Here is an 8,881-nt window from a genome sequence, read left to right on the forward strand (position 1 = left end):
ACTCCTTTAAAGGAGTGGTTCACCTTTAAGTTAACTTTTAGGGGGTTATTAATTAAACTCTGAATGCAAAAAACTTTGAGTTTTTTTAACTATAAAATACGTTTATTTTGTGGAAAATTTTTCAAGATGTATTATACCCCAGGCTACAAAAAGTCAGAATCCAAAAATACTACATCTTCAACCTGTCAAGTTCTATAGAAGTCAATGACAGAGGTTCTATTTGCACTTGGTTTTGTACAATAATCCGAACATTAAAAAATCCAAAAATTCGGATTTTGATAAATAACCCCTTTGGTATGTTGTAGAATGGTCAGTTCTAAGCACAATTCGTCTTCATTATTTTTTTTAAATAGTTTTTTAATTATTTGCCCTTTTCTTCTGACTCTTTCCACCATCCAAATAGCAACCAGATGGCATAAATATCCCTCTCAACATCATACTAAACATTAAATTAAAGGTGAACAACCCCTGTAAATGGGGATTATGATGCTGTCTAAGGACTGAAGAGAGAGATCAGGAGGGCCAAAGTGAACAAATAGAAGTAATGGATCTTAGGTAAGACTGAAACTGCAAGCTGAACCGGTATCACCTGCACAGGAGCCAAGAGACATAGAAAAGAGGAATAAATTGTTCATTTCCATTAGTCAAGCAGTTTTACACTGCAGTATCATGAATTTGCAACAAAGGTCATGGCAGCCAAAAGGTGAGTGAGCATCAGATAACAGATAAAATACCATTGTATTGGACAGAGCTTTCTGTTATCTGCTATGTAACCTGTGCCTTTTCTCCCTTTTCCCCTTTTATAAACTATAGTAGTACTTATCTGTTATCTACTGGGTATCCTGTGCTTGAATGGCTGCCCCCATGGCTACACAGCAGCTTGTTTATATAAACTATAGTAGTACTTATCTGTTATCTACTGTGTATCCTGTTCTTGAGTGGCTGCCCCCATGGCTACACAGCAGCTTGTTTATATAAACTATAGTAGTACTTATCTGTTATCTACTGTGTATCCTGTGCTTGAATGGCTGCCCCCATGGCTACACAGCAGCTTGTTTATATAAACTATAGTAGTACTTATCTGTTATCTACTGTGTATCCTGTGCTTGAATGGCTGCCCCCATGGCTACACAGCAGCTTGTTTATATAAACTATAGTAGTACTTATCTGTTATCTACTGTGTATCCTGTGCTTGAATGGCTGCCCCCATGGCTACACAGCAGCTTGTTTATATAAACTATAGTAGTACTTATCTGTTATCTACTGTGTAACCTGTGCTTGAATGGCTGCCCCCATGGCTACACAGCAGCTTGTTTATATAAACTATAGTAGTACTTATCTGTTATCTACTGTGTATCCTGTGCTTGAATGGCTGCCCCCATGGCTACACAGCAGCTTGTTTATATAAACTATAGTAGTACTTATCTGTTATCTACAAAGTAATTGTTTTTGTATCAAATAGGATGATTGCTGCTGCTGCTGCGGAACAATCCTGCGCCTCTCCAAGACGGGCCATTTGGACGGCGTCCTTAATTTATTAGACATGTTTATTAGCAGGAGGGAAGAGTGAATAAAAGGAGAGGAAGGAACAGCGAGCAGAAGGGAAGCGCCAGCGCCATTAATGATCCCACTCTATTTGCCGCCCCGAATGCTGCTGAGATGATGGTGATTGTCAACTTAAAAGCTTTGGACATGGGGCTCTTGGAGCGGATTCAACCCAAATGCACTTGTGGAGGCGACTGCCAAGTTTCACGTTCCAGTTCTGCCGAGGGCTTTGTCTCAATGAATCATCTCTGAAATGGGAAAAGTGGGTTCACTGGAAAGGAACGAGAATGGAGGGGGGCGTATCAGTAATGAGATCCATCTCACCAACTATTATGGTCTTAAGTTCCTGTAACAAGGTGTGTCGCTCGCTTAACCCCCAGCTGTAATCGATAAGACTGCCGGGAGTCATCCACTCATGGTGTCAGTGATAGAGACATTTATTATTCAGACATATTAATCGGGATTATCCGCATACGGTCCATGTGACACGTCTTCTCGAGCTCTTTGTTTAATTGTCCCCCTATATCCGAAATTCCTTCCTGCCCAAAGAACCATCTACCATAGAACGATCCATTCGCTGCGCCGTGGAGCCCACTCCTAATTAGCAATTCATCATATCTACAGCCTACATTAACAGAAACGGCTCCACCAGCATGATTTGCAGCATTATCATAAAAATTAAAGTATTTCCTCATAAAAGCAACATGTAATACTTACTAGAGTTGAATTGAGGAAATGATTTAATCACAGTTTTAAAAAAATTAATAGCTTTGTGCTTTAACAGGAAAGTTTAATTATAATGTTCAATCTGTCTTTTCTCTCACAAGGCAGCAGTCCTGTCCTGCTTTATGGCAGCTGAGATTCTAGCTATCTGTATAACAGAACATTCTGTCCCAGTGGCTGCACAGATCCTATCTGATCCCCATTGTAAGCAGCAGTCCTGCCCTGCTTTATGGCAGCTGAGATTCTAGCTATCTGTATAACAGAACATTCTGTCCCAGTGGCTGCACAGATCCTATCTGATCCCCATTGTAAGCAGCAGTCCTGTCCTGCTTTATGGCAGCTGAGATTCTAGCTATCTGTATAACAGAACATTCTGTCCCAGTGGCTGCACAGATCCTATCTGATCCCCATTGTAAGCAGCAGTCCTGCCCTGCTTTATGGCAGCTGAGATTCTAGCTATCTGTATAACAGAACATTCTGTCCCAGTGGCTGCACAGATCCTATCTGATCCCCATTGTAAGCAGCAGTCCTGTCCTGCTTTATGGCAGCTGAGATTCTAGCTATCTGTATAACAGAGCATTCTGTCCCAGTGGCTGCACAGATCCTATCTGATCCCCAGTGAAAGCAGTCGTGCATCAGAGAGCTCTCATAGAACCAGAGGGATGGAGAGTGTCAGCCCAGGCCATGCAAGGCCTGGGCGGGCAAACCCCCAGCGTGAGGCCCAGGCCTTGGGGCCTACACTGGAAGGTGTGAGATCCACCAGGACGGTGCAGACAAGGAGTAAAGCAGCAGGGAGTGAAAGGAAAGGAGCGGCAAGAAGATCGAGATCGGTTTCCTTGGGAAGGATTTCTTCCACAGACATGGAGGATTTGGAAAAGGCAGCTGCCAGTGCTGTGAAAACGCCTGACAGGGAAGTAAAGTGTGTGATGAGTGAGAGGGAGGGAAGGAAGGAGATTGTTGGAAAAGAAAGACAAGTGGAAAGTAAAGTAGAAATTGTATCTGTTGCAAATATGGAGGGTTGTGTGCAGAGTAAAAGCTCTGAGACATGTGTTGTTAAACATAAAGATAAAATGGAAACCAGTCAGCTTTTTATTTCTCCTGATCTCTTTGCCTCTATGAAATCTGTGTCAGGGGAAGACTGTGAGTTTGCGGGTGGAGAGGCAGCACAGAGCAAACCCAGCAAACAATCAGGGGCTGAATATGCAGCAGCTGCTTTGTACCATGCGGCCGACATGCAGTCTCCAGTGGCTGATTGTGGGGGAGGAATGGCTGCTTCTAAAACTTCCCCTGAGAGGCATCAAGCACCCCATGCTCTGGTAACAAAAACTGCCTCATGTGCGGGGGTGCGGGTGGTGTCTGGAGCTGGTGTGGAGTCAGGGGAGGCAGTAGGAACAAACTCCAGCAGCCATATTGCTACTCCCTCTGTAGAGATGTATAAGAGTCTCACAGGGAACAGCCATCTTGGTACTCCCACATCAGAGGGAAACAATTGTTCTGATATAAATGAACAACCCCAAGCAGAAAGCCTCTTAAAGGGACAGTATGCTGGTTCAAGTCACAACCAGGATCAAACACCTACCACTGATGAACTGGTTGAATTAATAAAACTGGCAAATGAGCAGGAGCTGCAACGGAAAAAATTTAAAGTTGAGTTGCAAAAAGCATTTTATAACTATTCAACTGCTGATGTGGAGAAGCAAGACTTTTATTTAGCAAAAGTCAACAAAATAAATGAAGAGTTCAGAACCTTAGAAAAACAGATTTTGCAGAATTATAAAAAAATTGGTCCCCTTTCTGAAGTCTATACAAACAGGAGAAGGTTTGAGGACTCTCGGCAAGCTCTTAAACAGCCGGCTAAATACAGGTCCATGAGGCAAATTGCATCTGCTTCATCTACTTCTGATAGTGACAAGGAGACTAGAAGGATTGGCCAACTGAAACCAAAGAAATCAGTTGCTGCTCAGATACATGCACCCAATTTTATCTTCAGCTTGGATGAGGCAAATAATATAGAAGATAAAATGGGAAAGAGAAGCCAATCTGCTCATAAGGAAGAGGAAAGCTTTGTTTTCTCAGAACAGGATTTTCCCTCCCTTCCCTCTACTTCCCAGAATGACTGTGCCCATCAGCCCTCAGCATCCAACGAGACCTTCACTCAACCATCAGCCAATAATACAGAGACTTCTGCAGTTGTGCAGAGTGCCCCAATGTCCTTGGCACTGGGGCATGGGAAGCTGAGTGAGCAGGAATTGACGGCAGCTGCTGGTGTGGGAGAGTCTGGGAAGGATGGAGTGGATGGAGTGGAGGCTGGAGCAGACTGTGTGAATGCAAGTGATGTTATGGAGTGTGGAGGTGGAAACATCAGTGAAAGTGTTGCAAGGCAGTGTGTGGAATCTGTGCTGAGTGATATTAATGAAGTAAACAAAGATGCTAATTCATTGGCCGATGTGATACAACCTGTTCCTTGTACCACCCCTTTAAGTACTGCCGCTTTAATTTCTATTCCATCTTCTTCTGCTGTACTCACCACTTCTTCTATAGCCTCAACCTTTTCCCCAGCCCTTACAGTTTCTCCAATAACAACTTCCCCTTTAACTACTCCAGCTGTTTCTCAGAATCCTCTGCCTACAGTGCCCTCCGCACAGCCAAGTTCTGTCTCTGCACCTGTTTCTTCCTCTGTAAGGAGAACAAATGGTCAGCAGTCAATTCCTTCAGAAAGTGCAGGCAGCAGAAATGTGCCCCCACCACCTCCACCAAACGCTTGGAATAGGCCACTGAATAGGGTGAGGGTGCCTGGGGTGCAAAACAATATCACTGGGCCGGTTTTCAAGCAGAAGAATGTGATTAGGCTCAGGTGGCAGGGTGATAAGGAACAAATGCCTTCTAGAGATGTGATAGCCAAGGAGATGCTGCTTAAGCAAAGTACTTTAACACCTGCAGGCGTCAGGGCTTATATAAAGTTTTCTGACACCGAATATGACATTGTGTTCAAAACATCACAAGCCCTGGAATTTTTTTGGCAGGATTATGACAGCTTTAAACATTCAGGCCTGTGGGAAAGCTTTAGAGTCATCTCAATCACTAAACCTGAGACAAAAAAAGTCACCATTTTGTTTAAGAATGATTGTGTCCCACCCGAGGATATTCTAATATGGCTTAGACGTCATTGTAAGGTGCTTACCCCTTTGAAGAAGGACATTGATAATAATGGATATTGGTCAGGTGGGTGGTGTACTAATGTGGAATTGTACATGAGGTATAATGTGCCGCAGCATCTTCCAAACTCTGTCTTCATTGGAAGTGAGCGAGGGGTGGTTTTTTATCCGGGTCAGCCAAGGGCCTGTTTCAAATGTGGTTCTTACCGACATCGGGCAAGTGCCTGTGCAGTGGTCAAGTGTTCACTATGTGGTGATGTAGGACACACCGGGAAAGATTGCAATGATGTGAAATGTAACTTGTGTGGAAGCTATGGCCACTCACATAGGGCTTGTCCAGAGGCTCTTCATAACATAATGGAGAGTTGCCCTCAGTTAGAGGAAGAGATGGCAAAGGATTTGTTGGAAGAGATAAGGGATGAGATGGATTATTTCCAGTCTGATTCACAGCCATCGGTCATTCCCCCTTCTCAGCCTCATGATACGGTAAAAGATCAGTCAGCTGTGGCAAGAGATGCAGGAGATTCTGTTCCCCTTACTGTTTCCTCTTTGTCTCAGGGAGCAAAAAATGAGTTGCCAGTTTCTATAAAAGAGGCCCCCATCATTCAGCCTTTGGGAATACAGCCTCTTCCGGGTCTTCCCCAGAGACAGAAACCTCTTGCACAGTCTGGAAAGGGAAATTGTGAACCAGCAGATAAGGCAATTCCACCAGTAAGACTAAGTAAGTCCCCTTTCTCACAAGATTGGACAGTAATAAAGAACAAAGACCTTTCAGGAAAGCAGTCCCCTCCAAAATACATTCCACCTATGCAAATCAGCCTAGAAAACAAATTTGAACTTTTGGCAGAGAAAAAATCTTGGGCAGATGCTATGGAAGAGCAAGATGAACTGGAAAGGATAGATATGGAAGACAAACAAAGTGTGAAACAGTGTCCTGGTCAGGCTGATGTGGGTACAGATAGTGGTGCTGAAGGCGGATACTGACAGTAAGGGAAAGGAGGAAGTTGTTTCAGGGTCTGAAATGGAATGTAACAAAGTGCAAGTCCGCAGGAAAATTGTCTCGGTTGAGTTCAGGGAAGATGATAAGGCTTTATCTGATGATGCAAGTGAGATGATATCGTTAGGAGATGATGATCCAATTCCATCTGGTACACAGATTAAAAGATTTGGTGATCAAGATGATAGTCAGGATGAGAGAAGGAGTAGAAGGAGGAGGAGGCACAAGAAAATTAATAACACTTAACTATGGCTTCTTGCCCCCTCAGGTTTATTTCAACAAATGTTGCAAGCATTAAAGTGGCCAGTACAAGATATCAAGCCTTTGAAGCCTTAAGCCACACCTCAGCTGACATCATCTTCTTGCAAGAGACCAGACTGACCACCACTGCAGATATCAAGAAAGCATCAAAAGATTGGCTTTGGGGTCCAGCTTTTTTTTCAATTGCTGCAGAACCTGGGGGTGGTGTTGGTATTTTGTTTAAAGGCTTCTCTGGAATATTTGTGCACCGCCTTATAGAGGTGGAAGTAGGCAGGTGTCTTCTATTAGACGTCTCTGTTGCAGGACGCAGACTGAGACTTATTAATGTTTATGGGCCTCAGTCTGGGCATGGGAGAAAAAACCTTTTGAGGGAAATTCAGCCATATCTCCATACCTCCACTTCAGTCATCATGGCTGGTGACTTCAACCAGGTCCTTAGAGCAGAAGATAGATCAAGGCTTTCCTTTGACAAATATGAAAGTAATTTTCTTAAAAACATACTTGAGCAAGCAGACTTGGTTGATGTCTTTACCCATGGTGGTCGGATGTCAAAGCATACTTACCATTGTGCAGGTCGAAGCAGCAGGATTGACATGGCTTTTGTTCGAAAGGAGGAGATCTTTACACAGACTGAGGAAATCGTGGTTGATTACTCTGACCACCTTGCCTTATCTTTTTTGCTGGGTGTCTCCTCAGTTCCAACCAAAGGTAGGGGGTTATGGAGATTGAGTTCAGATACCCTGGAGAGCGAGTCAGTGCAGCACTCCTTTGAGGCACTCCTTCAGTGTGAGTTAACAAAGATTGTGTTTTTCGACTCAATGTCGCAGTGGTGGGAGGAGGCCAAGAAGTCATTCCGCACCTTCTTCCGCAGACTATCTGTTATAAGGGAGGGAAACAAGTATAAAAAGTACCTTGCCCTACGAAGAAAGCTTGAATCCTTAATTTCGGACAGGGTGGTTGGGGAGAAAGTTTCCCGACTAAAGCTTCAGATCAAACGGCATCAGTATAGTCGTTACAGGTCCTTGGTTCTGGAGAGGGATTATGGGGGATTTCATTGCCCAGATCCCTTTCGGAATTGCAGGGAAGCTGTGACGAGGAAGTTGATTGTTGGTTTGAAGGACTCTCAGGGTATAGTTCAGAAATCTAAGGGTGGGATCCTGCAAGTTGTTCAAGCCTACTATGCTAGTTTGTTCGGAAGTAAGGTTTTGGATAGGGGAAGGATGAAAGCTTTTCTGGAGGGAACCCCAGGTCCAGACCTGAAAAATTTGGATTTTTCACCCTTGATTGAGGACATCACAGAGGAAGAGGTCAAAAAGGCAATTGAGCAGCTAAAATTAAAGAAAGCCCCAGGTCCAGATGGCCTAACAGCTGAATTCTATAGAACTTTTAAGAACCTTTTGACCCCGATTCTTGTGGAGGTCTTTAAAGACTGCCTGTGAAGAGGCATTTTGCCTCCCTCCATGAGAATCTCCTCTTTGGTGTTATTATCCAAGGGTAAGGATCCTACAGATGTCAAGAACTGGAGGCCAATTGCCCTCTTGAACACAGATAGGAAGCTTTTGGCAAAGGTTTTTTTTTTCTAGGCTTGTTTTATTTTCAGGCACGTTATTGTCCCGTGAGCAGTTCTGCACGGTGAAAGGGCGGAGCATCTTTGGGGCAGTCTTGTCTGTACGAGAAGTGCTCGAAACATGTAAAGCCCAAAATAAGGGGAAGTATGTGGTAGGTCTTGACCAAGCTAAGGCTTTTGATAGGGTGGATCATGATTATCTGTGGGCGACCTTGCGTAAGTATGGCATCCCGGACCAATTTGTTGATTGGCTTTCTGTTTTGTATAAGGAGGGAGAAAGCTTTCCACTTGTCAATGGGTGGTGTGGTGAAACCTTCGGGGTTGAGGCTGGGGTACGCCAGGGTTGCCCTCTTAGTCCACTGCTATATGTCTTTGCGATTGACCCATTTCTTCGTGGAGTTCAGGCTTTGGATTTGGAGGGCTTCCAGGTCCCCTGTTACCTGCCCTGAAGTCGGTAGCCTACGCGGACGATGTCTCGGTTGTCATCTCCCGTCCTGAAGAAGTTGGGATGTTGGCCGGGGTTATCGAAAGTTACTCAGAGGCCTCAGGCTCTCTGGTCAACGCTGATAAGTCGGAAGCTTTCTGGACCTTGGATGGTGAGCCGGATTTTCCGCTCCCTGATTTCCAGCATGC

This window comes from Xenopus laevis, chromosome 1L, assembly GCF_017654675.1.
Source record: "Xenopus laevis strain J_2021 chromosome 1L, Xenopus_laevis_v10.1, whole genome shotgun sequence".
Classification (NCBI taxonomy): Eukaryota; Metazoa; Chordata; class Amphibia; order Anura; family Pipidae; genus Xenopus; species Xenopus laevis.